Source organism: Acomys minous (assembly GCF_964271855.1).
Source record: "Acomys minous genome assembly, chromosome: 17".
Lineage (NCBI taxonomy): Eukaryota > Metazoa > Chordata > Mammalia > Rodentia > Muridae > Acomys > Acomys minous.
The window spans coordinates 58,572,825-58,600,497 of record NC_140500.1 but is presented as its reverse complement, the minus strand read 5'-3'; the positions used below and the strand labels follow the sequence as shown (position 1 = coordinate 58,600,497).

Genomic DNA, 27,673 nt, shown 5'->3' with positions numbered 1-27,673 from the left:
GCCAGAGAGAGTGGGAGGGAGAGGGGGCTCTCTACAAGCAGTCTGATGAAGGCTATTCCTAAATTAAGGTTCCCTCTTTCCAAATGACCCCAGTTTCAGTCAGGTTCAATAAAACAAACAAACAAACAAAACACTGCACTGACCCTTTTGCCTTGCCCAGGTTGCTCCTGCTGGGTACTCAGTGTGTTCATGAGCAGACGTTTTACCTTACTAACCAACACTCAAATACTCCCAACACTCAAAAACTGCTATAAACATCTACCCACAGGAACACAAAACTGTCAGGTCACTCATTCTCTCTTCTGTCTCCCTATGGATCTGCACATTAATTCTGTCCCCCAAAAACTGTTATGGCATCTAGTAGACTTTGCTTACTGTCATCATGGCCACCCACTAGCCAGTTTGGGTAGGACAATGCTGCAGTATACACTTATGCCAAATAGGATTAAAATCCAGCAAGGAAATGGTGGTGGCTGCTGAGGCAGCAGTGCACACCTTTAATCCCAACACATTAGAGGCAGAGGCAGGAGGATGTCTATGAGTTCAAGGTAACCCTGGTCTACAGAGCAAGTTCCAGAACAGCCAAAGCTACAAAGAGAAGTCATCTTGGAAAAATAACAAAACAAAACAAATGAACAAACAACGAAACAAAGGCTTTGCACTCACTTTGCCTAACTCCAGGTGACATCTTTAATCTTCATCCTCACGGATCAATGAGGTCAGGAGTCCCTGTCTCAGGCTCACTTCTAGTGACTGAATGAAACTGACCTCACTGCTCCTAGGGTTGGTGAAGGAGGAGGTTTTCATTGTAGATCTGAGGGAGAGAACAGCCAGAGATCTGCAAGAGTCCAGACTGAACACGGCCAGCACACTGAACCGGGCCATGAGAGAAGGAGATGAGAGACCTAGAGAGGAAGAGAAGAGAGAGGGAAAAGGAGAGACAGCAAAGGGACAAAGAAAGGCGCCGAAGACCAAGAGAGCACATAGGCCACAGGGCTGCACTATGTAGGCATCAGAGAGTGGGGAAAGGGGAGCAAACTCACAGGTTGGAGAGGTTTGGAGTGTGGGGTGGGGTAGGGTGGGGGTGAACAGGGCTGAGAGGAGCCAGGGCTCTGTAATAAGCACTTGCCAGGCTGAGAAAGACTGGAGACCAGCCTCCTCCCTGCTGGTGAATAGACACCTCAGGTAGCCATTCCTCCCAGGTTGATTTGAGACCCCAAGCAATGACCACCGAATGTAGAGCTTCCTAAGTCTTTCACATCTGAGTTGAGAAAAGTGTCATCATTCTCAAACACCTGCACCAATAGCTTGGGTAGCTTTAAGAATTAGAAATAATGAGTGAAAGTCATAACTTAGTGGTATAGTGCATTTAGCAGACCAAATCACTGATCAATATCCAGTGAAAAGAGAAAAAGAATTCACTCCCACGAGTGCCAAGATGACCTTAAGAGTGCATCCAAAGGCAGGCTTCCAGTCTTCTTTCCCTGGAAAGACGTCACAGCCAGCTGTGAGCCATCCCATGTGGCTGTAGGGACCTACTGGGGTCCTCTGCAAGAGCAGAGGATGTTCTTAACTGCTGAGCCACCTGGGCAGCCTCAGCCTTTACTCTTGACGCTGCTTTGCTGCTGTTCCTTCTATCCTCCATCTCCAGAGTCACCCCGTCTGTGGGTCTTTTCCTATGATCCCATTTTCCCTCTTGGCTCAGCCTCTTGGGTAACCCAGAAGCTCCTGCGTGACATTTTTCTTGTCTCACCCCTTAGGTCTGCTCTGTCCTTTCCTGCAGAGGAGCTGAGAGCACAGATCCTGGGGTCGATTCTACTAGATTCCTGTCTTGTTTCTTGACAACCAGGCAGTGGTAGCTTTTAATCTGAGCACTAGGGAGGCAGAGGCTGGCTCTCTGAGAGTCGATGCCAGCCTGGTCTACTGAGGAATTCCAAGACAGCCAGGGGTGAACAGAAACCCTAGATCAAAAAAAAATTACCAATTATGAAACTTATGGACCACAGAGGAAGAAGTTTAGAGAGGCGGTTGTTATAATTTGATAGGCTGGCATTTAAACAGGGAGGCTGTAGGAAGCCAGGAGAAAGAGAGCAAAGCCAGAGCTACAGTAGAGTAGGAGGATGTCTTAGTCAGTGTTCTGTTGTTCTGAGGAGACACCATGACCACAGCAACTCTTATTAAGGAAAATATTTAATTGGGGCTCGCTTATAGTTTCGGGTTGTGGTTTCATTACTGTTATGGCAGAAAACATGCCAGCCTGCGGGAAGACACGGTGCTGGAGAAGGAGCTGAAGGTTCCACATCTTGATCCACACGCAGCAGAAGACTGATTTGAGCTTCTGAGACCTCAAAGCCCACCCCCACTGTGATGCACTTCCTCCAACAAGACCACACCTACTCCAATAAGGCCACACCTCCAAATAGTGCCACTCCCTCTGGGCCCAGCATTCAAATGAATGAGTTCCATGGAGCCCATAACTGTTCAAAGCACCGCAGAGGGGATTCAGGAAATAAGGTAAAGTCAATTCAGTCATCAAGAGGCCTTTAAAGGACCTATGACAAAAACTGGGTGTGCAGGCTACTTTTATGTCATCTTGAGGCAAGCTAAAGTCCTCTGAGAGGCACGAACCTAATATGCTTCCATAAGACTGGGCTGTAGACAAACCTGTAGGGCATTTTCTTCTGATTGGTGTGAGATGGCCAAGCCCACTGTGGTTGATGCCACCCCTGGGCTACTGGTCTGGGTGCTGTAAGAAAGCAGGTTGAGCGAGCTGTCAGGAGCAAGCTGGTAAGCTACACTCTTCATGGCCTCTACATCAGCCCCTGGTCCAGGTTCCTGCCTTGTTGGTTTGCTTTCCTACCCTGGCTTCCTTCTATGACAAACAATGATCTGGAAGCAGAAGCCAGATACATCTTTTCTTCCCCAAGTTGCTTTCCTGAAGTTAGCTGTGTGGGTAGGGGACGGAGGAGAGCGAGTAGGAGGGGCAAGAGGGGCTTGGGAGTGGGCGTTGCTGGTAAACTCAGTTGGCCCAAGTCAGGTCTCCAGAGTCAGTCACTTAGTCACATACAGCCTCTAGGCAGAGGTGCTCCTTTAGGAGATGCAAATAAACAGGGACATGTGTCTTTCCCCAAGGTCTAGACTTCCTGCTTCATCAACCCCCTTTCTTCAGGCTCTCCTCACACACTGGGAAGGGGCTGTGCAGGCAGGAGGCACTGGGAAGAACACAAGCTGAACCTGAAGGGAACTCTGCGCCTTCTTGCTGGGTTTGCGGCTCCACCATGGCTGGGGACTATGAAGAGGCCTCCCTAGAGTCTGACCTCACTGGGTCTCCCGGGTGGTGATGTCACCTGCTGCTATGCCTGTCCCTGAGTCTCCAGCCACACTGACATCACCCCTGTTGTCTTGGGCTCTGTGGTGGCCTGACAAAAGCTCCAGGATTTGAATATGGAGAGTCCATTCCTCCCTCAGAATCTCTTCCCATGTGGGGGAAACCTTTCTCTGTCTCAGCCTGACTTCTGTCCCCTACAGTTATAAGCTCCACTCAGCACTTTGCGCCTCTAACAAACCGCCTGGAATCTAGGACTCATCCATCTAAACTGGGACAATGGATTAATAAAAGGGGTGGAGGGAGCATCCCCCTCCTGAATTTTGCTAGACTGTGAGAAAGTTGAGAAGTCAGTGCATCTTCTCATTGTTTCCAGTATTTGACCTTCTCAAGGCTGCCCCTGTTTCCTTCTGCAGATTCATACTGCTTTCTGAAATTACCAAATATTTCTCTGCTCTCATTACTGCTCCATTTCTTAGAATCTGTAGAGATGTGTCTTCTGGTGTGCTGGCAGCCCCATGTACCTCCAGGATGGTGCTGCTCAAGGTAAATCAGAGTCAGGACTTTCAGCGAATCCCAGGGGAGGAGGCAAAAGGCTAAAGACAAGTGGATCTTTAGCAAACAATGATTTAGTGAATGACACCAATGTGATAAAGCCTCCATAAAACCCAAAAGGACGGTTTACTATGGGAGCAGCCAGATGCTGAACACATGGAAATTCCTCGGTAAGTGCTGGGTCTGCAGCTACAGAGGTGTTAGCCACACTCCTCCCCACCTTCCACCATCCCTGGATCAAGGCAACCAGAGTCATCTACTTATGACTTGTGTTGTCACTTCACTAAGCAGCTAAACTCTTGCGTGATAACCCTGATGCAGGGCAATACAATAAGATCAGCTGCCTGTCAATCAAGAACACAGCAACTCTACTTATAACTTGATCTCATATATTTAATCATCACTAAACTGCTGAGCTCAGAGATTCCTCTCTTTTAAAAGAAATCTATTTATTTATTTATTTATTTATTTATTATATGCTCGTCTATGTGAATGTACATCTACCCGCCAGAAGAGGGCATCAGATCTCCTTATAGATGTTGTGAACCACCATGTGGTTGCCAGGAGTTGAACTGAGGACCACCTGAAGAGCTGTTACTGCTCTTAACCTCTAAGCCACCTCTCAAGCCCAGAGATTCCTTCCTTGAAAGGTTGGGTGTCTGTCATGTGTCAACTTCTTTCACGGCAAGGGTGACTACTGGACATTTCTTCTGATATCTGTCTTAATGCTTCTTTTCTATTAAATTTGAAAAGTTGTTGTTGGTTTTTTGTTTGTTTGTTTGTTTGTTTTGGTTTTCATGACAGGGTTACTCTGTGTAGTAGCCTTGGCTGTCCTGGAACTCTCTTTGTCGACAAGGATGGCCTCGAACTCACAGCGATCAGCCTACCTCTGCCTCCTGAGTGCTGGGATTATTAGACTCCAATTGAGATAGCTTTGGAAGAATGGGGAGACAGAAGGACCCAGAGGGTCCAGGAACCCCACAAGAAGACCATCAAGGCTGTAGATATAGACCCATGGGGGCTGCACAAACTCCTGTGCCAACCAAGGACAATGCACACAGTGAACCTAGACCCTCTATTCCTATCTACCCAATGAACAGCTCATTCTCCATGGTTGTGGGGAGAGCAGGAACTGCCTCTGACATGAACTCTGGTGCCCCTAGTTGACTACTTCCCCTTGGTGGGGAGGCCTGGTGGCAAGCAGAGGAAGTGGAATTAGGCTATCCTGATGAGACCTGATAGGCTGACACCACATGGTGGGGGAGGAGGTTTCCTTCTGTCACATGTCTAGGGGACCTGAATAAGAAGAAAAAGGGAGAGGGGGAAATGGGAAGATACAAGTGAGGGATAACAATTGGGATGTAATCTGAGCAAATTACTTCAAAAAGGAAAGAAAAAACCAAATGGTAATATTGCAAAAAGTAAAAACAAATAAAACAAAATAAAGGTGTGTGCCAACACAACTGGCCTGAAAAGAATCTTTACTATTTGAAACTAGCAAGTCACAGGGTGCTGGGAGGCCCCAAACCTTGTATTGAAACATCCAGTGCAATGGAACTGGAGAGATGGCTCTGCAGTCAAGTGCACTTGCTGCTTTTGCACAGAACCCAGGTGCAAGTCCCAGAATCCACATGATGGCTCCCAACCATCTGTACTCTAGCCTCACAGAGTCTAGCACTCTCCTCTGCCCTTCACAGGCGCCAGGCATGCACATGGTGTACAGCATACATACATGCAGACCAGTACATGATACAGTTAAGGGAAAAGTGTTTACTGACCCAGAGAGAGAGAACATCCAGAGGCATCTGAGAGAGATCAGAACAGAGAGAGGAAGTAGTAGACTGAATGTGGCCAACAGACTGACCTCTCTGGGATAGAAATAGGAACAGAACACACACCCATACACACACACACACACACACACACACACACACACACACACACACACACACATACACACACAGAGAGAGAGAGAGAGAAAGAGAGAGAGAGAGAGAGAGAGAGAGAGATACAGAGTAGCCAAAATAGCAGGATTATGAGAATCACTAGTGGAGTGGAAGGAAGCCCATCAGCTGGAAGGACTTTATGTTGGGGAGGAGGTGAGAAAAGCTAGGGGATGCATGGACTTTGAAATGTGTAGCAGGTACTTGTGATACTGAAGGACCCTAAAGGCCAACATGCACTTTGCTGTGCTAATAGGCACTGCAGGGAGCCATTTGTCCTTTCTGGAAGGCAGGGGAATACAGTTTCCCTTTGACATGACAACTCACACACATAAGATAAAAATAACATGGGGGCTGGAGAGATAGCTTGGAGGCTGAGAGCACTGACTGCTCCTCCAGAGGTCCTGAACTCAATTCACAGGAACCTCTATAATAAGAGCTGGTGCCCTCTTCTGGCCCTCAGCTGTACTTGCAGGCAGAACACTATACACATAATGATAAACACATCTTTTTTTAAACATAAAAATGAATTACAATAATACGCTGCCAGGGCTAGTCCCTCTCACTCACGCACAAGCAGAAGCAGGGTTGCCAAGGCTAGTTTACAGGGATAGGTTTGTTTTAGGAGGTCCATGGCCTGAGTCAGTTTCTGGGGTTCCATCGAATGGCTCGTCCTCTGATTCCTTCTACAGGGATATACATTTAGCTGCCATGCTGTTTCCCCTCTTCATCCACTTCCACTGTCTATCCTATTCCCTTTCTCAGTGAGATTCAAGCAGCCTCCTTGGGTCTTCTTAGCTTCTTTGGGTCTGTGAATGGTAGTATGGTTTTCCTGTACTATATATATGGCTAAAGTGAGTACACACCCTGTGTGTGTTTCTGTGTCTGAATTACCAACCTCAGAATGATATTTTCTAGTTCCATCCATTTGCCTGCAAATTGCTTGATTTCCTTGGTGTTTGTTTCTTTGTGTGTTTGTTTCGTTTGGTTTTTCGAGACAGGCTATGTTAGCCTTCGCTGTCCTGGACTCACTTTGTAGACCTGGCTGGCCTCTAACTCACAGCGATCCACCTGCCTCGGCCTCACAAGTGTTGGGATAAAAGGCATATACCACCATGCCCAGCGACGTCTTTGATTTTAATAGCTAAGTAGTATCCCATTGTTAAAAAGTACTATATTGTCTATATTAATTCTTTGGATGAGGGCCATGTCGGTTGTTCCAGTTTCTGAAGCTGCTATGAACAGTTGAACAAATGTCCTTGTTGTATGGGGGAGCATCTTTTAGGAATATTCCCAAGAGTGCTATAGCTGGGTCTTGAGATAAAGCTATTGCCAATTTTCTGAGAAAGCGCCAGAAAGATTTCCAAGGTGGTTGTACAAGTTTGCACTTCCACCAGCAATGGAGGAGCCTTTCCCTTTCTCTTAATCTTTGTCAGCAGGTGCTGCCTCTTGAGTTTCTTCTCCTAGATATCTGATGGGTGTAAAATGGGATGGAAGGGTAATTTTTGAAGAGCTATAAGACACAGTTTTACAAAGAGATTGAAGGAACAAATAGAATTGCTCTCTCATCTATACAGGAAAACACAACTTAGAACGATACAAGCTGGAGTAGGTGACTCTCATGCCAAACAGAATCTGCTGATGTCATCATCTGGACATGGCAACCTTCTGAAACACAAGTAAACAACATATATGTGTGTGTGTGTGTGTGTGTGTGTGTGTGTGTGTCTGTGTGTGTGTATCAACACTGAGGCATTTTTAGAGGTCAGGAATAAAACAAAATACCTGGGTGTGGCCCCTTCACCTGCAGCCATGAGAAGGATGATTTGCTGTGTAGACAATTCAGGCTGCCTTTTTGTTTTGTTTTTGTCTTTGTGCTTTCGAGACAGGGTATCCTCCATGTCGACCTGGCTGTCCTGGATTGTTCTGCAGACCAGGCTGGCCTTGAACTCAGAGATCTACCTGCCTCTGCCTCCCACAGGTTGGGATTAAAGGCCTTTGCCATCATCGCTCAATTCTTTTTCTTGCTCATTTTCAGTATATTAACTCAATTCTTCAGGGATACTGAGAAGGACTATATGCATGAGACTGCAGGGGGCCATTGGGGGCTCATATATTTTGAGTTTGAGTATTTGGTTCCCAGTTAGGCTTTAGGAAGGATTAGTAACAGTGACCTTGTTCAGAATGTTGTCACTGGGGTGGGCATTGAGGTTTCAAAAAGTACAGGCCAGGTGTGTTCTCTCTCTCTCTCTCTCTCTCTCTCTTCTCTCTCTCTCTCTCTCTCTCTCTCTCTCTCTCTCTCTCTCTCTCTCTCTCTCTCTCTCTCTCCTGCCTCGCTCTCTCTGCCTCTTCCTCCCTCCCTGCCTCTCCTTCCCCCTGCAGATCTAGATGTAAGCTCTCAGCTCCTGCTCCAGTGCCATGCATACCTGCTGCCATGCTCCCTGCCATGATGATCATGCACTCACCCTCTGAAGCTGTGAGCAGCCCTCAGTTCAATTCTGCTCTTCCCTGCACTGCTGTGCACATAGAGTCTCTTCACAGCAACAGGACAATGACTAAGACACTGGGTGACTCAGCAGCACCACTCTGGTGCTGGAATCCCAGGGAGGCCCTAGAGAGCCACCAGTTTTCAGTCCACACTGGAATCCAGGAGTGGGTGCTAACACCAGCTAGGAGAGGGCTGAGAATCCAGGAACTGGCCAGTGAGAGGGAGGGCAAGCAGACAGAAAAGCACAAGATTTCTTCTTGTGTGTCTCTATGTAGGCTGCCAGCTGAAGGCGTGGCTCATTAGGGTGGATCTTCTGACTCAAATGATCCAGATTTAGGGTGAGTCTCCACTTCAAATAGTTCAACCAAGGAAAATCCCTCTCAGGTGCGCCCAACCTCCTGGGCTTCAGTTAATGCTGATTTAAGAATTATCCATTTTTTATTTACTCATTTTACAGCCTGATCACAGGCCCCTCCCATCTCTCTGCCCATTCCCTCCCTCACACCACCTACCCCACTCCCTTTCCCATTCTTCTCAGAGAAAGGGGGTCCCCCATGGGTACCAAGCCACCCTGGTGCATCATGTCACAGCAGAACTAAGTGTATCCTCCCCCACTGACACCAGACATGGAAGCCCATTTAGGGGGAAGGGATCCAAAGGCAGGCTACAGAGTCAGAGACAGCCCTCACTTCACTTGTTAGGGGACACCCAGGAAGAACAAGCATGCACCTCTACTACATATATGTAGGAGGTCTAGGTCCAGCCCTCGCATGCTTTGGGTTGCTGGTTCAGTCACTGTGAGCCCCCATTAGCCTAGGTGAGTTGACTCGGTAGGTCTTCTTGTGGTGTCCTTGACCCCTCCAGCTCCCTCTATCCTTTCCTGCATTCTTCCACAAGACTCCCCGAGCATGGCCTGTTGTTTGGCTCTGGGTATCTGCATCTGTTTCCCTCTTCTGCTGGTTGAAGGCCCTCAGAAGACAGTTAAGCTAGGCTGCTGTCTGCAAGCATAGCAGAGTGTCAGTAGTGAGAGGAGTTGGCTCCTCCCATGGGGTGGGTCTCAGGCTGGGCCAGGCATTGGTTGGCCAATCCATCAATCTATACTCCATCTTCCTCCCGGCAATTCTAGTAGGCAGGACAAATTTGGGGTTGAAGGCTTTGTGGGTGGGTTGGTGTCCCTTTCCCTCCACTGGAAGTCCCCTCTGGTGTAGGAGGTGGCTATTTCAGGCTCCATATGCCCCATTGCTAGGAATCTCAGCTAGGGTCACCCCCGTAGACTGCTGGGAACCACCCCCTCAGTCACCTCCTAATGTACTCGCTCATAACAGAGTAGCCATCTCAGCATCCTAAGGTCAGCCCAAGGCCACCATACACTTCTCCTTAACCTGAGAAGGGAATGGGTGTCCTTGAGTGTCTATATGATGAGCTGTGGAAGGAGAAAGTCATTAGCGTTAGGGAGCAGGTGGAAAGGGAAGCACGCTCTCCACCCCTAATGGGTGCCTGTCAGTGTCCACATCCCACTAACAGACAACACCTTGGAGCCTGTTGCTTTAGATGGTACATGTCACCCAATCATGTGTTTGAACATTGGGCCCCAGCATTGGCACAGTGTGGGGAGGGTGTGGACCTTAGGGAGTGGGGCCTTACAGGAGGAAGTGGGTCCTAGGCAGCAAGGAAAAATGGGTACAACTAACTGGCTCAGGTCCCTACTTGCGGGCTACCTTTAAGGCAGAAACTGAGGAGATCAGTGTGGTTGGTGCGGAGACATGGTTGGTTCTTTTCTTGCCATGACATCACAAGGAGCCATTGTGAGGAATGATGGATACCTGGCTATAAATAGAACTCACTGGGGCCAGGTTTTGTCCTTTAACTGTGGTAGCTGTGGGTAGATTGTATGGACGGTTGGAGAGTTGGCAATCGCTATACTTCTGAGCTCCACTAGGACTTCTAGAGCCTTGAACCTCAGCAGAGTGAGTTTCCTTGGGAGGCTGTTGGTTATCTGGCTTTTGCTTTTATTTCCTCATTTCTTGGTTTCAGGTTTGATTGTGGTTACTTTTGTTTTTGTTTACAATCTCCCATTTTTATTCTTGTAATCTTTATCTCAATCCACTTTGATTTTCTTTCACTATCACAATTTAAAAACATGTATTAGAGTGTATTAACTAACAACATGCGCAATCTCACAGGGACATTTCCACACATATAAAGAAGAAGGTTGAACACATTCCCCTGATCTCATTGCCTGCTGCCTGCCCTTCCAAGTCCCTCAAGGATTCCCTTTTCTGTTCATCTTTTTACTTTCCAAGTAGAGTCCAAGTCATGTGGACTCCTGTTCAGAGGACTGACAGACACACTGGATGGTCTCATAAGGAAGGGAGCCAATGTGTCCCTGTTTTAGCAGAAAGCAGCCTCCGAGCTGTTTGCCTTAGGATCTTCCTGGTAGTTCAGAAGCCAGGACGCCATGCAAGGGCTGGAGACAAGAGTCAGATCCCATTCTCTTCAGCGTAGTAATGGAAGAAGGCAACTGAAAAGACTTCAATGTCATAATAAATGTGGATCTAGAAAGAGCCTGTTCTCTGAGAAAGGACAGGACTTCCCCGGTGAGACTTACCATAGCCTCTGCCGCCAACCTCCTCTGTCGCCCTCCTTCCTGTAGCTGTCCTTTCATGGGATAACTTCTATCTTATGGAGGGCGATTATAACATGAAGCTAGTGTGTTCTCAGGGCCAGGAAATTGGGGCGATGAATTGGAAGTAAAGGATCAAGCCTTCACTCTTGAGTTCTGCTGGCCAAACAGCTCAAAAAAAGTGTCTAGGCACAAAAGTTGGGGTGTGTGTGTGTGTGTGTGTGTGTGTGTGTGTGTGTGTGTGTGTGTGTGTGTGTGTGTCCTACCAAGGCTATCCTGGAACTTCAATCCCAATGCTACAATATTAAGAATTGAGGTCCTGCTTCTCCTTGACCATGCAGGAACATACAAAGCACTGGATAGAGCTCTAAAGCAGGCATGTTACACACTCGATCAGCTGGGTTCTGGATCTTGCCTCCCCAACATCCAGATACATGGGCCATCAATTTCTGTTGTATTGAAGTGACAGAACTAAGGCAATTTGTCTGAGAGCAGAAGGGCCAGGATATGGCTCCATCTCCACATCTGTTGTCTACAGAGTTCTCTGGCTGATGGGTGTTTTCATGGTTATTTTGAACATCCCTGCTCACTGTCTTCTGGTATCCTGGGCTTTGGTAGAAGTCTCAGGCCTAATGGGGATCATGTGATGAATAATAACATCATCTTTCTCTCAGCCCCACAGAGGTTAGTCCCAGGCCCTGGGGTAGCATGAGAAACAGTATTTTGTCACAACTCCGAGTATAGCCAGGAGCTACCACCCATCAGCACACACATCAATCTGAGTTTAGAGAAAGTGAAACGGAATACTTTGAGCGTAGACATGATGATCGTAGACAACGTGGTCGTGAAGGCCGGGGTCCAAGTGAAAGGCAAAACACTGTCCATTTACTAAGAGGAGATATCAGAGCTCATAACTGAAGAGGGCCAATGATCTGGAGCCTGTTGCCAATCCTGTGATTCCTCAATGGATTGTTAAAGTGAAAAGGGTGCTTCTTAAAGTCTGGCTGTCAAAACTCTCACAAAGGACCAAGTGTTGGAAAGTTGTTACCCCAAGGTGGCACCATTTGGGGGAAATGTGGGCCTTGGTCAGTGGGCCTGGCAGGAAGAATTGGGTCCTTGGGCAACACTGGGGGCAGCCATTTGAGTGAAACCAGCTTCCTCAGGGCCCTACTGCCCCACTGCCCAAGACCAGCCTTCCTGTCTTGGGTCCAGAAAGTTAGGAAATCTGGGGGTTGGGGGATGTGCCCAGCCCTCCTCGGTCCATTTCTTGCACTCACCTCACAAAGAGCCATTGTGAGGAATGATAGGCACTGCCCACTGAAGGCTCTGGCTGAGGCTGCCTCCTGTCTTCCACAGCAGAAGGTGGTGAGGAGTTGGCGAGAGACTGGACTTCTGCGCTGCTGAGGGCTGTTCCTTGCACTTTCAGAAGCTGACAGGAATTCCTCGTAGTGAGTATCTCTCTTCTCTTTTCTAAGGTAAAGAACATTTGACTGTTTTTAGTTTATGTGAATGAGTATTTTGTCTTCATGGATGTCTGTGCACCACTTGCCTGGTATCTTCCCTGGAGCTCAGAAGAGGGAGTCAGATTTCCAGCACCTGGAAGGACAGGTGTTTGTGAGCCACCATGTGCTTGTTGGGCATCGAACCTGGGTTCTCTGGAAGAGCTGGCAGTGGTCTCAAGTGCTAAATCATCTCCCATCTGTTTTTTCTTCTTTTTTTCCCCCTTTAGTTTTTCGGGACAAGGTTTCTCTGTATCCTGGCCATCTGGACTCACTCTGTAGAGCAGGCTGGCCTCGACCTCACAGAGATCCACCTGCCTCTGCCTCCCGAGGGGTGAGATGAAGGAATATGCCCTCACTGGCTTGTGCCATGGTTTTGAATTCTTACCTCACTCTTTATCATTATTTACTTTATTGTGGTCTATTTCCCTTCATATTCTAAGCCTTTTCCAGGCATGGAATAACTGTACCATATAAGCAATTGAGTTATGACAAACACAGGAACACCTGCAATGCCCTTTGCTCACACTAATCACGTGACTAACCGTGCTGTGGTGCTTTCTTCTCCCACTTCCTCCTCCACATTCACAGTAGCCCCTTCTATCTTCAGGACCGCTTCCTTCCCCCAAATTCCACATATGAGGAAAAAAACGAGGAACAGTTACTTTCTCTGTAAAGCAATCTGCTGTGTTAGGTCCATAGATCCCACACTTTTGTCCTTCCCTATGGCTGCCCAGGACTGTGGGATGCTTGCCCCTGATTCTGTTCCTATTCTCTGTTGTTTGTCTGTCTGGGCATGCAGAGCACTCCTTCACAGGATGCTGTGAGCATATCTGCTCCATAAAGGATGGCATACTTTGATGTTGTTGATTTAGGAGAAATATTATGCACAACTAAGGATTTTCTCATCCATGTTCATTGTGAAGTAGCATTTTATTTTATTTTATTTTATTTTATTTTATTTTATTTTATTTTTTTGGCTAGGCTTTTGGTTTTTTTCCCCCCTCTTTATGGCATGAAGATTTGGGAACTGTTAAGTTCCTTTCTCCTTTGTGGAATTTTAGGAGGTCTGACATTGTTCTTCAAGGGCCTGGAATGGTCCAACGAAATTTGCCTGGTCCTGTGCTATCTAATGAAGATTCGTTTTCATAAACAGTTCAATCTTCTTACCTTCTCCTTGCACTTTAATGTCTTCTCTAGGTGAAATTATATCTAGTAATTTCTCCATTTCATCTGCATTATCGAATTCATGAAAGGGACACCCTGGGTTTTAAAAATCGTATTTATTTAGGAGTGATGTGGTCTGGAGAGATGGTCCAGCACTTAGGAGCATGTAATCTTCTTGGAGAGAACCTAGTCCTACACCCAGCACTCCCATGCCAGATCATAACTACCTGTAGTTACACTTCCAGGCCCACTTCTAACCTTCATGTTTATATAAATCAAGTTATAAAGAATTGTATCACTATATTAAGTGACATGTAGTACCTGTGATTGCACTTGTGTGTGTGTGTGTGTGTGTGTGTGTGTGTGTGTGTGTGTGTGTGTTTGTGTGTGTGGGCACCCGTGTATGAGTCTCCTAGGAGACCAGAGATCTAGGATGCCTTAGAGTTGGAATTAGGGCAGTTAGAAGCACCTGACATTGGTCCTGAGAACCAAATCCAAGGCCTCTGAGGGAGGAGCACAGCTTCTGGGCTGCAGAGCAAACTGCCTAGGCCTGACTCGCTGGGTTTCTGGGTGTCTGTTTCTTATCAATTCCTCTTGAATCTGACTTTACCAGTGCCTTATTTCCCAGGGTGTGTTGAGCTCAGGGTCCTTTCCAATAAGCAGCTCTCAGTTTCTAGGGTCCTTTGTTTTGTCCTTGCAGTGTGCAGTTGATCCCTATCAACCCGATCTATGGCGGGCTTTGCTGTCTGCTGCTTTGAACATGCTCTGTCCCTGTCGTCCTAGGCATTCTGAGTGCCTCTTAGGTCATCTGAAATGTTTGCGACACTTTTCCCTCTTCCCCGACCCCCGTTTTATTTTCATTTTTGCCTTTTGGATCTAGAAATCATAGTTATAAACATCTCCCTGGGCCCCATTTTGACTGTTTCAACTTTCTCATTGCAAGTTTGGTTCTAGCCGTATCAAGGAGGGCCTGATAAAGCAGGGAATGGAGGCCTGCAACTCCACGGAAAAGACCTTTATGAGAGATTATAAAATGATTACAACCCTGGGACAAGGGCATTTTGCCAAGGTCAAACTGGCCATACACCATGACACAAGGACCTGTGTGGCCGTAAAAATTCTTAGAAATACCAGGAAGACAGCACCTCTCATTGCAAATGAAATCAGCACTATGAAATTGATTTCGCATCCAAATATTGTAAAGCTGTTGCATGTCGTCCAGACGCAAAAGACCACCTACCTTGTGATGGAGGTTGCCGTACTGGGAGAGCTGATGGAGCACATCCTCCTCCGGGGGTCTTTAGAGGAGAGCGAGGCGTGGAGACTCTTTTCGCAGATACTGCAGGCGGTTCAGCACTGCCAAGACAATTACATTTGCCATAGAGACATAACAGCCAAGAACGTTCTCATCGACAGCAGGGGGAATGCCAAGCTGAGCGATTTCGGCCTGGCCCGTCACATCAGTCCTGGACAGAAGCTTCTGGGGTTCTGCGGCACTCCAGTCTACTGCGCTCCGGAACTCTTTGGAGTGGAGGAATATGACCCATTCCCCACCGACATATGGAGCTTAGGGGTTCTGCTCTTCCTCATGGTGGCTGGGTGCTTTCCCTTTGAAGATAGCTCTTTCGAAATCTTGAGGGTGCAGGTCAGCTCTGCCATGTTCACCGTTCCTCGGCATGTTTCAAGATATATTTACAATGTCATTGTCCACCTGCTCGTGGTCGATCCCGCCAGGAGGCCCACCATCGACCAAATCATGGGGTGCTTCATGCTCAGGGGCAGAGAGGCTCACAGTCTCCTGGGCACCACAAGCCCGAGGACTGGCGGGCCTTTGAGAGATACGTTGTATGAGCCTGAAGAAGGCATCCAGTCTAGAGGAGACCAAGAACAACACATTGAGGTGATTGCAACTTGCCCGATACTGCAACCCCAGTCACCTGGGGAACACTGTTGCCACCATCAGGCCAACCCCATGAAACCCAGGCAGCCAGGCACTGTCTATCAAGGGGGAGATCTTCACACTGTCCCAGGTTTCCTAAGGAGAGCTACTGAGCCTGAGCCTGGCCCATCTAAGGCCCAGGAGAAAAAGGAGGAGAATTATTCCAGGCAGGGTGGCAGAAGCCATACCATACCTGCCACCCTGTGCTCCCAGCCAAAGAGGACCCACCATCGCCATGTATCCCACCTGGGCTGCTCTGTGACTAATTCCCAAATAAAGGAGAATTTGTCACACTCCATGATTGGCTTATGTGGAAGCCTGAACGCAAGTTCCCAGGCCTCGCTATGTCTAAAAACCAACTCTGGTAGACCAGACCAGAATGAGTCTATAGCTCACACAGAGAACTGTATGCCCTCCTGCAGTATCCGCGAGAAACTCTGCGACATGATAGAAGATGCCAGTACAAAAGTCTCACCTGCCTCCTCTGGGGTCAAATGGCTGAACATGACCTGCATGGAGTCAAAAACCCTCACACAGGAAGATAATATCAAGTGGGAATCATACTTTACCTGTGAAGAGGCCCCGAAGCAGGAGCAGGAATCGTACACCCCCTGTGAGGAGGCCCCGAAACAGGAACAGGAATTATATACCACCTGTGAAGAGGCCCCCAAGCAGGAGCAGGAATCATATACCACCTGTGAGGAGGCCCCCAAGGAGGAGCAGGAATTATATACCACCTGTGAAGAGGCCCCCAAGAAGGAACAGGAATTATATACCACCTGTGAAGAGGCCCCCATGGAGGAACAGGCCATCACTCCCAAAGGTGTTATGACCACGAAAGAGGCATTCAAGCAGGTAGAGGCCTTCATTGAGGAAAGGATAGTCTGCCTGGAAAAGGACATCCTCCAGGGAAGGAACACCATCCAAGATGAGATCATCACCCATGAAGAGACCATAACGGAGGAAGAGGTCATCACTCATGGCCAGCCTCAGGATAGCGAGGCAGCTTCCTCCAGGCCCCGGCGTCGCCGCTGGAAAAGGGTGAAGAAGACAATCGTGAATGGCCTCAGGCGGCTGTGCTGCTGTTTGCCCCCTACTGAGAGAAGGCATGCCTCTTCTAAGAATAGGACTCCAGAGGAAAAAGATCGTGGAGTCACCCACAGAACCAGGTGGGTGCCTTCATTCATTTCATGTTCTCCATACCTTTTCCTACCTGGCCTCTGGGACACATGAAGACTGTGCCCACTTGTCCACTTAATCATTGGTTATTCAGAAAGACCAATCCCATAGAAACCCATCAAGTGTGACCTCAGGCTTGTTGAGCAGAAAGTGGACAGCACAGATGCTGACCAAAGCAGGGAGAGGAGGAGGCGGGGACATGGCCACAGGAAGCAAAGGTTCCTTGGAGAGGCGGTGGGGTGCTGCAGGGCCAGTGCAGTAAGTCCTGTGTGTTTCTAAGTCACTAAGAGTCTCCTACCCATGTCTTTCTGCTTTGAAGTCCTGAAGAGGACAAGCCCCAGCTCCATGGCTTGTGAGCCATGGGTTAGGGATCGGCCTGGCTGAGATTCGGAACGCCCTGCGGGGAAGCCAGGCCAGATGTGCAGGAGCCAGTGTGCTCAGGGATCCCGGATGCACAGGGAGAGCTGTCCACCCCAGCGCAGATCTGTGCAGGTAAAATCCCCAGCAGCAGGAGTTGGCTTGCCACTGGGTCTTGCCCAGAGAGGAGGATGGGGTGCAGAGGTACCCTAAAGCTGTATGTGCAACATTACCCCTTGCCTTGTCCCTGACTCTTTGTAAAAGTCAGGGATTTCCCTAGGGTAGTGACTTGTCCTTTGCTCCCTGTTTCTTGGCAGGAAACATGATCTTTTCCACCAGGTGAGACTTCTCTCCCCACACAGGTAGTTCCTAGTCAGCCTGTCCCACCTGCCCAAGATGGGTTTCCAGGTTGAGGATGAGGCCTACCAGGGCCCCTATGGGACTCCTTTAGAGGGCAGCCTCACGCTGTCCTTTAGCCAGAGACTCCCACACACCCCTAAGCCATTACAGGTTTCATTGAGTCCTCGGACGCGACTCAGAAGGAAGCTTGGGAAATTCACAGCTGTGGAGTGACATCAAGGGCACTTGTGCCCTCTCTTGCCATCAAGTCTGTCCTCTAGTTCCTCACATCCTGCCTCTCTGTGCTTGCTCCTTCAGGACCACCAGTCACACTGGAAACTCCATCCCACACTCACCAACACGTGCCACAGCATGAAGCTGTGGGAGAGGTTGTCACCAGGGTTGAACTAGAGACCCTTGTGACGGAGCAGGACCCTGCTGTGAGCCCTGCCTCACACCAGCTTCAGGGCTCCACCTGGAGCCTGCAATCAGCTGGACAAATGCACAAAGTTGCTTGAATTTCTTGAGACTTGGCAGGTTGCATAGGATTGCACAGGTAAGCAACACTGCACAGCCTTTGAGAGAGCTCTGGAAAGCCTTCCCTGTCCATCCCACTGTCACATTGGCCAGATTTTATCTTCTGTGCCGTTCTCCCTAGCCAGTGCTGGAATTGGTCACTGTGGGAGTGACAAAGAAGTCTGTGTAACTGACATGGATGGTGCATCTGTCAAAGTGTCCCAGGGCAACAAGGGTCCTGGCATAGTTGTCCTATGGGGTTTTCTAGATTCAACATGTCCAGATAGTGTTCCTACTGTGAAAACCCAACCATGTTTCTAATCTGCTCTGTCCTCTGAGTGATGCAAAGCTCACAGGATGGATATTTCACTAGCCTAATCAGAGAAGAGAGGGGTATCTTACTACACTCTGGGGTGGGGATTGCACCTCAGGGTCTCATGCTTCCCAACCCACCATGCACACCTATGGGAAGTCCATTCCACAGGATTCTTTGCTGGCCTCAGCCACTGGACCAGGATGAGCTTCTCACCCAAAATCCAGGGGAACATCTAGGAGACTCCTTCAGCCTGGAAGGAGAGCTGGCCAGGCATCTCGATCCCCTAAAACAACTGGACTGCTCCCTGCCCTCCGTGCACAGAATATGGAGCGTCCTGGTCAGTCTGTCTCTGTTTCTGTCTCTTCGTGTACATAAGCAACTTCCTGGCATATCTCAGCTGCTCTAGCATTTCTTTCTTTTTTGCATTTTCTTTTCTTTTCTTTTCTTTTTTTTAGATGTATTTATTATGTCTACACTGGCCTACCTGCATGTACACATGCAGGCCAGAGGAGGGCATCATCACATTATAGATGGTGGTAACCACTATGTGGTTGCTGAGAATTGAACTCAGCACCTCAGGAAGAGCACTCGGTCCTCCTAGCCTCTGAGCCATCTCTTTAGCCCTTCTTTCCTTCCTTCTTTCCTTCCTTCTTTATCATTTTCTTTCTTTTTCTTTTTTTGTTTTTGGGTTTTTGAGGCAGTGTTTCTCTGTGTAGGGCTGGCTGTCCTGGAACTCCCTCTGTAGATCAGACTGGCATTAAACTCAGAGACCAGCCTGCCTCTGCCTCCTGAGTGCTAGCATTAAAGGCTTGCACCACCATTGGCCAGCAAGCTCCACTTTCTTAAACAGGACCCAAAGGGAATACCCTAACACTGAAGATGACCTTAAGTGACGAACCCACAATGCAAACAGAAAATACAAATCACAAGTGGTAGAAATAGACACACAAAATTAAAACATAATGCATTGAATAACTCACTCTGAATAACAGACTCACAGATGCCAGCGACAAGAACACATTCCACCTACAAGAGATCCAAGTGGGCTTCTATTCCTTGACAGTGCTGCTAAGGTGTCACGTGCACATTTCCCTTTTCCTTTCTGACATTGGTTCTTTCTCCTTCCTTAGGAAGAACAGTATTACTGGGAATTGTTTTCTTTACTGGTTTTAAGTTTCACACAGTCTCAATCAATAACTTGGGCTGAAATGACATCAATGTAGACCAGGCTGGCTTTTCCTTCCTGAGGACCCTGCTCCCTCAGTTTCCCCTTAGGAGCACTGGAACACTGTCAGCATTTGGCTTTCAGTCAGGGTCTCATAGCTCAGGCACTCCACCTTGTAGCCAAAGATGCTCTTGAGCAGGATCCTCATCTGCCTCTCTCTAATTTCCAATGGCAAACATTCCAGATTTCAACCACTCTGTCCTGTCAAGCATGAAAAGCTCAAGGCCAGTGTAGGCAAGAATAAGTCCAGGCTGAGTGGAATGTAGAAAAATATGCAAATTATAAATATTTGGAAGCATCCGATCTGGACCCCGGGGTGAGGGAGATGTAGGTAAAGTGGAAGAGTGCAAGGAAAGGACCTTGTGAAAAGCTGACATGCCAGCATCCTTGTCTTCTTAGGCCTGCTAGTGAAGAGAGGTAGATGTGGAAGCTTGCAGCCTGAGGTGACTAAGATACACTGTCTCAAAAAATATGGTGAGAAAGCATTTGATGAATATTCCTGGCCTAGGTGTGTGCTCAGTGTGAGGATACACACACACACACACACACACACACACACACACACACACACACACACACACACCTCACCTCTGTGGTCATGCCTGGACCATGCACAAATACACATATTCCTTTTAAAGTTTTCTAACCTGGCCTTACCCTTTCCTTCTCACTAATGTCTATACTTTATATTCATTTCCCTTTTTTCTTTTTTTGTCAAACCACATAACTTGGTTCCCAAGGTGACCTGTCATTACCTTCCAGTGAGATAGCCTTTTCTTCCCCTTCAGTTGAATTTACTCCAGTATTCTGTGTACAATCCAGGCTGCCAAGGGCTGCTGATCCTCCTGCCTTCAGCCTACTGATCCTCAGAGATATAACTGTGTTCCTAGCCTTTTTGATTGTTTTTTTTAATCATCTATGTAGTTGTGGATGACCTTGAATTTTTAACTCTTATGTCTTCAGCTATCAAATGTAGGGGTTACAGGATTTACCCACCAAGCCTTGTTTCTTGGTCCTGGGGAACAAAGCCAGGCCTTCCTGCACACTGGACAAGAGCTGTCCCAGCTAGTAGTCTGACTACTCCTGTAGCTCAGGCTAGCCTGGGGCTTCCTATGGAGCTGAGGAAGACCGCGAATTCTTGATCCTCCTGCTTCTATATTCCTTCTATGGAATTACAGCTCTGCTCCACTGGCCTTGTGTTTTCATTCTTTTTTATTTTCTTCCTTCCTTCCTTCTTCTTCTTCTTCATTTGGTTTTTGCTGTTGTTGTTGTTGTTGTTGTCGTTTCTTCAAGACAGGGGTTCTCTGTGTAGCCTTGACTGTCCTGAACTCTCTTTGTAGACCAGGCTGGCCTCGAACTCAGAGCTATCTGCCGGTCTCTGCCTCCCAAGTAGCAGGATTAAAGGCATGTGCCACCACTGCCCGGCCTCTTTCTTCCTTTCTAGATTACCTGTTTTTTCCTACTTGGAGTATTACGAAGCACTACAAATATGAGGTCTAGCCAGACTTCCCTCTTCCGAAGATTGTGAGCTGTGAGCTTGATGGGAAGAAGGGAAAGAGGCTTTCCCAGTGCCATGTCCTATCAAGAAATCTCAGGTCGGTGTGCCCCGTTTTCAGGACTATGTCCTTTGTGTGTTCTGACTAGCAGCCCTTAAGTTAATCTCATTGGATTCCTCTATGTAGCAGCATCGGAGAGAAAAGAAGGCAGAAGCCACTAAGAAGCCCTGACAAACCCAGGAAGACTGAGCATCCCCTCTGCTGTTTGAAGGTCTAGTCCCCTCAGCCCTTGGGCGATCACATCCCCTCACATTTAGCCAGTTCTAGGGAGGTGGTGGATATTTCTTAGGACTAGATGCTAGAGCTAGGGTGAAGCTGTATGCCTGGAATCCCAGGACTCTGGAGGCTTAGACAGGAGACTAGCCATAAGTTCAAGGTCAGCCTGGGCTATATAGGGAGCTGTAGTCTAGCTTTGATGGGAGTGTGAGACCCCTACTCTAAAACAACAAGTGAGCAACCGGCCTAGTGCTATAGCTCGGTGTGGTGTGCCTAGCATGCCGGAGGCCCTGGTTCTTTCTGGACCACCATAACACAAACTGAGGTGATGCATGCCCCAAATCCTGGAATTAGGGGCAGAGACAAGAGGATCAGGCAGTCGAGGTCATCTTCCAGCACAGAGTTTAAGGTCAGTCTAGGATGCATAGCACTCTATTGAAAAACAAGCACCAGCACCACCCAAATCTTAGAAATGAGTGACATAGTGGCTATGACAACCAGATGTTCTTTGTGGACCAAAGTCTTACAGGACGGAGAGAAGAAAACTGGGTGTCCAGATTTGCAATAATGCTTTCCTGGGCTCACGTCTGGAATTGGCCTGAGCATTGAGTTGTTCCCTACTGCTCAGAGGTGAGATGCTCAGTAGGTACCCCCTGCTTGTCCTGTGGGAGGCAGTGGGGAGCTGTACAGACAGTGTTCCCTGCTGGCCCTGTGGGAGGCAGTGGGAGCTGTGCAAACAGTGTTCCCTGCTGGCCCTGTGGGAGGCAGTGGGGAGCTGTGCAGACACTGCTCCCTGCTGGCCCTGTGGGAGGCAGTGGGGAGCTGTGCAGACAATGCTCCATGATGGCCTTGTGGGAGGCAGTGGGGAGCTGTGCAGACAGTACTCCCTGATGATCTTGTGGGAGGCAGTGGGGAGGAAGGTTTGCAGAGCATGGAGACCCCCACCTAGCCCAATAAGGAAGGCAGGAAAGCTGCTGGCCCAGCACCCTCTCACAAACCCTGAGGTGGTACCTCCCCCTGGGGCCTTTCTAGAGCAGCACTGTGTCAGTGCACCTGCTTTGCTGGAGTCCCTGCTTCAATTCATGACAACAAGAGGGGCTGGGGAGGAGCTTGTTCTGTTTCCCCATCTAATAGGATTTGTTGTCTTTCCTTCCTTCCTGTTTCTCATCCAGACCAATATGAAGGAAGATGGTTCCTTTCATACTTAGGCTGCCAGCGGCATGTCCCTGGAAGAAGATGCATTGATACTCTCTGCTGTCCCTGCCCCTGCTCTCCATAACGAGAGATGGCTGGGCTGCAAGTCATAGTGTGAACTCCACACCCTGGGTAAGATTTAGAAACACAGGCGGGCTGGGAGGATGACTCGGCCAGTCTGAACATCCCGTGCCGCCATCCCGTGTGATAGGTGAGTTAATTCTCCAGATTGTAAGGAGAAGAGCTGGCACGCTGCCTGAATGAAGCCTGTCACCCAGCACATGGAGATGGAGGTAGGTGCATCTCCTTTTTTACGTTTTTGTTGGTTTTTTTCAGACAGAGTTTCTCTAGTTAGCCTTGACTATCCTAGAATTCACGGTATAGACCAGGCTGTCCTAGAACTCACCAAGATGTCAATCTTCTGCCTCCTGATTGAAGGCACATGTCCCCACCACCTAGTCAGATAGGTGTGTCTCAACCTCCATGGTCTTGAGACTGTCTCTGCCCGAAACAGAAGGTGTAGAGAGCCTGGGAAGTGACATTTGAGACTGAACACATGTACCACACATGCTTAAATTTGAACACACATGTGCATGTATACCAAATCACACATGCATAAGCATACAAGTAAACACATAAGTACATGTGTCTGTATACACACTAGGCAAAAATAGTGATAAGTATGCATAAGTCAGTTCAAGCTCCAGGGAGCCCTTTGGAAGGCCTGACCTCCTTTCTGCATCATGGTGGTCAAGATGTAGGAGAATATGACATGCGGTTGTGGCCAAGGACACTAGGGTGCTCTGCTAAGGATGCTGGGTTGTTGACCGAGCCCACTAGGCCAAGCTTTCGGCAACCTTATTAATGCTCACTAGATTTAGTTTGTGGTCTGTCAAGGTGATCCCAGATTGTTAGCACTGAGTCACCTGGATGTCTTACCTCTCTGCAGCATGGGACCCGTCACCTGTCAGAAGCCAAGGCAGATGATCCTGGACAAAAGAGAACAGGACATACGGATGAGTTCTCCTGACAGTAACCAGTAACCCCGTGCCCCCAATGCCCAAATCTTTGCAAGATGTCTTTTATGTTGGAAATAAAATAACATTGGTAAATTGGCTTTTTGCAATTTTCATACAGGGTCTTTTATGTGCATCTCTGCGTTGGCTGGTCTGCTACTGTGTAGCCTGTGCCGGCCTGAAAGCTGAGGCAGTCTGCCTCAGTTTCCTCAGTGACTGGGATCATAGGTGTGCTATTTTAGTGAGAATTTTGGGTTCTGTAAATATCCAGTTATAAGAATATGTTTTTGTTTTAACCCCTTCTATGAGAAATGGGGCTGCCTCAGATTCTCCACAACCACTAGCTACAATCTCATTCTGTAGGAGGGGCATAATTGTTGGCATCTGTAGATACATTGCCTTTAGAGTTCTGGGTAGGTGAGAGGGGAAAACGGGGGAGCCCTAAGAGGGCTACTGGTGGCTGCTGCTTCCCCTGCAGCTGCTGGTCCCTGCTGTTCCTGCTGGATGGATTGCTAGACAGCTACATTGCTGATTGGAGATTTTGTAATGATGGAGATTGGACTTTCCCCAAGGAACTCGGTGCCCCTAATCAGCAGGAAGGAGTCTACAGAGATCTATGCCCCACCTCCATCTCTAACCTTTCTTGACTATCTAGTGTTTGTGAGGTTGGAAGGAATTGTGGTGGAGAAAGATAGTGGATACAAGAATCCAGTAAAGTAGCTCAGATGCCCTGTTACATAGTGCAGCTAGGCAAAATGGAAAGCTTGGTTTCTATTGCCACAAGGGAAGAAGCAATGACTATTCTGCTTCAAGACATCAGCAAAACCATTTATTGTGGCTCCTGATACTGGGTTCCTTCTTACTTTGCTCCCAGAGAGGATTTTCTATTTTCTCCTCTTCTTTTTCCTATATTCTGTTTCAAAAATTTTGGGGTAATGGTTGAGCAGGTTGTAAAAATTTAAGTGGATAGGAAGGGCATCTGAGAACCAAATATGAATGAAAAGGTTAAGCCAAAAGGAGACTCTATTCTCTCCTTTCTGAAAGGCTTGTAGAATTTTGTTATGCAACTGGAGAGGTTGGGGTTAGAAATGGAATCACTTGGATAAAGCCAAAAGCATCCAAAAAGAAAGAAATACAAAGCTCAGACTCGAGGACTGAGCAAGAAAGCAGGAGCTTCCAGCAGAATGAAATATTTAAACCTGGGTAGAAGGCAGATCTCAGATCCACATAGCACCACACACTTGTGGTTTCAATCTCCTGGGTCGGATGGGGGAGCAAGGAGGGTGGCCAAGAGGAGGGGGGAGGCCATGCATGGTGACAGGGTTAAAGAAAGCAGCCCATTTTGAGAGAAAAGGTTAATCTTGAGACAACTGCACTACCAGAGGACAGGTGGCCTGGGATTACAAACTCACCACCGGGGAGATCCAAGATGGCCGTACCCAGTGCACTTGGCTCCTGAGAAGCAGGCCAAAAGTGACTGCAAAGTGATTAAGAACTAGCAGTGCTAGTCTCTGGCCATTTGGCTATTCCTGTAGCCCAGGGGAAAGCTCCCGGGTTCACAGATGCTGGGTCCCAACCTCGGGCCACCCTATCTAAGGAAATGGTTGCAGACTCAGATGGATGGCTCTGTCGGCCTTCCCTGAAGAGACCAGCCAGACCTCAGAAGCATACAGATCTCGTCCCATAAGAACAGCTTCAGCTCAGAGACCATGGAGCAAGGGAGAGAGAGGCAGGGCTGCTGGTGCTGGTTGATTCACCAGTGAGAAGATGGCTGCTGGGTCCCTGAAGAGACCTGCTGGTCCTCAAAAGCACACAGACTAGACATTGGCACTCCAACCCCCTGACTGTGCATCTATTAGGAATACAGCCACCTGAGGAGAATGCAGGCTATTCCATAATATCCAGCAGCCTGTCCACAGCCTCACTCATCATCCCCAGGAGGGCTGTCCCAGGAACAACCAGACATTCCTAGCATAAGAACACAGACCACGAAAGAAAGGACAATATGGCACCTCCAGAATTCAGCTATCCCACTGCAAGCAGCCTAGGATACCCTAACAACTGCAATGAACAAAAATTGACTTAAATATATGCTTGTGTAGATGATAGAGGCATTGAAAGAGAAAATGGATAAATCCCTGTAACACAGGAATATACAACCAAACAGATAGAAACCCTTAATAAAGAGAAAATGAGCGAATTGTTCAAATATAGGAAAATACAAAGAAGTGAAGTAAATGAATAAAATGGTTCAATACCTGAAAATGGAAGTGGAAACAATAATAAGAACATAAACAGGACATTCTGGAGATGGAAAACTTAGGGGAGATAATAGAAACTACAGAGGTAAGCATGGCCAACAGAATACAAGAACTAGAGGAAAGGGTGTAGACAGTACAGTCAAAGAAGTTGGTACATTTGTCAAAGAAAATGTTAAATCTAAAATATCCCTGCCACAAAACATCCAGGAAATCAAGAAACTATGAAAAGATCAAACATAAGAAAAATAGCAATAGAAGATTCCCAGCTCTAAGGCCCAGAAAATATTTTCAACAAAATCATAGAAGAAAAATTTCCCAACCAAAGAGATCCATATAAACACAGAACACTAAATAGATTAGACCAGAAAACAAAATCCTCGTACCGCATAATCAAACACTAAATGTACAGAGCAAAGAAAAAAGTAGTAAAAGATGCAGGGGAAATTCCATGTAAGGGTTAAAGGCAAAGCTATTAGAATCAGCCCTGACTTCTCAACTTTAAATTCCAGAAGGGCATGGGCAGACACCTTGCAGACCCTAAGAGACTAGAGATGTCAACTCAGACTACTGTACCCAGCAAAATTTCCAATCACCATAGACAAAGAAAAAATAGTCCATGATAAAATCAAATTTAAGCAATATCTATGCACAAACCCACCATTGCAAAAGATACTAGAAGAAAAACAACTACACCCAAGAAAATGTAGGAAACAAATAATGTCACTGCAATAAAACCAAAAGAAGAGAAACAGACAAATACACTACAGCCACCAACATCAAAATAACAGGTCATTATTGACTCAAAATTAAAAATTTTAAAAGGAAGCAGATATACCGATTGATATTCAGTGGCATAAGAAAAAAGTAGATGGGGTCAACCTCAGGAATGGCTAGATATAGAACCTGAAGTTATGCATTAAACATTCTCTGTCTGTCTGCCTCCCTCCATCCCTCTGTCCACCCCCCCTCTTACACACACACGCACACACACACACACACACACACACACACACACACACACACACATTATGGCTTCTAGTTTTGCTTTAGTTTTCTGACACAGCCGTCACCATGGAAGTCTGCGTGGCTTGGAACTTGCTTACAGGTTCTTCACCACAGCAGACAAGACTTTTTTGAGTGACCTTCCTCTCTAAGGCAGACTGGCCCCAGGAAGCCCCCAGCTTATGAGTTAGTCACCCTTGTGAACTGGAGAGGCATCTCTGCCCCAGTTTCAGTTCACAGCTCTAGAAGGAAAATCAGTTAGCCTGGTTGGAACTGTGAGCCCAATGCTTGGACTGTGACCACAGGCGAGAGTTGTTAGCTAAGTGGGGGCCCATCGTTCTTGACCAGGGAAGGGAGAATAGGTACTCTACCTTTCAGAGAGCAGGTCTGGGAAAAATGGAGGGTGGGTGTCATCAGCAAAAGTAGTGAATCCTGATGTCACGGACATCTACCGTCAACCCTGTGCTCTGTGCCTGTGCCTCGTTCCTGTAGGTATGGAGGAGACATATTTGGGAGTTATTGGATTTGTAGGGGCTGGGTAATCATGGGAATCATGAGAACCATGAAGTCTCCCTGGACTCTGCTCTTTCAATGGTACCATCTTTGTGAAGAGGATGACCAAAGCGCTTGGCACACTGCGGATGCTGTTGTGACCAGTTCTTTAGTCTCAGCTACAACAGTTATAACTCAGTTGTAACAGCACAGCTCAAACATACCATAATTGCCTTCTTGACCACTGAAATGGGCCGATGCTCAGGAGGTTTTGAAGATGAAGGACACACTCAGTTCTGTGGTCCCCTTGGCTTTAATACAATGGCTTTTTATATCTACATAACCCTCTTCTCCTCCTCATCTCCCTCCACCTCCTCTTTCCTTTAAGATAGGGCCTCATGGGACATGCACTGACTTGCACTCTTGTTGTAACAGAGGATGACCTTGAATTTCTGATTTTCCTGC

General features: G+C 47.6%; 3 long non-coding RNA genes across 3 annotated transcripts in view; 2 read left to right on the top strand and 1 right to left on the bottom strand.

The window, feature by feature from the left end:
- Positions 1–21,867, top strand: part of LOC311587924 — a 30,925-nt gene extending 9,058 nt beyond the window's left edge. The window contains exons 2-3 of the long non-coding RNA XR_014776013.1: positions 21,041–21,066; positions 21,154–21,867. This is a non-coding gene — a long non-coding RNA (uncharacterized lncRNA). The remainder of the gene's footprint in view (positions 1–21,040; positions 21,067–21,153) is intronic.
- Positions 15,290–27,197, bottom strand: LOC311587931. The gene is made up of 3 exons (XR_014776019.1): positions 27,088–27,197; positions 23,377–23,426; positions 15,290–15,471 (listed from the first exon to the last, which is right to left on the bottom strand). It is a non-coding gene; the product is annotated as an uncharacterized lncRNA (long non-coding RNA).
- LOC311587929 lies at positions 22,135–23,539 on the top strand. The gene is made up of 3 exons (XR_014776017.1): positions 22,135–22,569; positions 22,649–22,730; positions 23,387–23,539. It is a non-coding gene; the product is annotated as an uncharacterized lncRNA (long non-coding RNA).
- Positions 27,198–27,673: the final 476 nt, after the last annotated feature.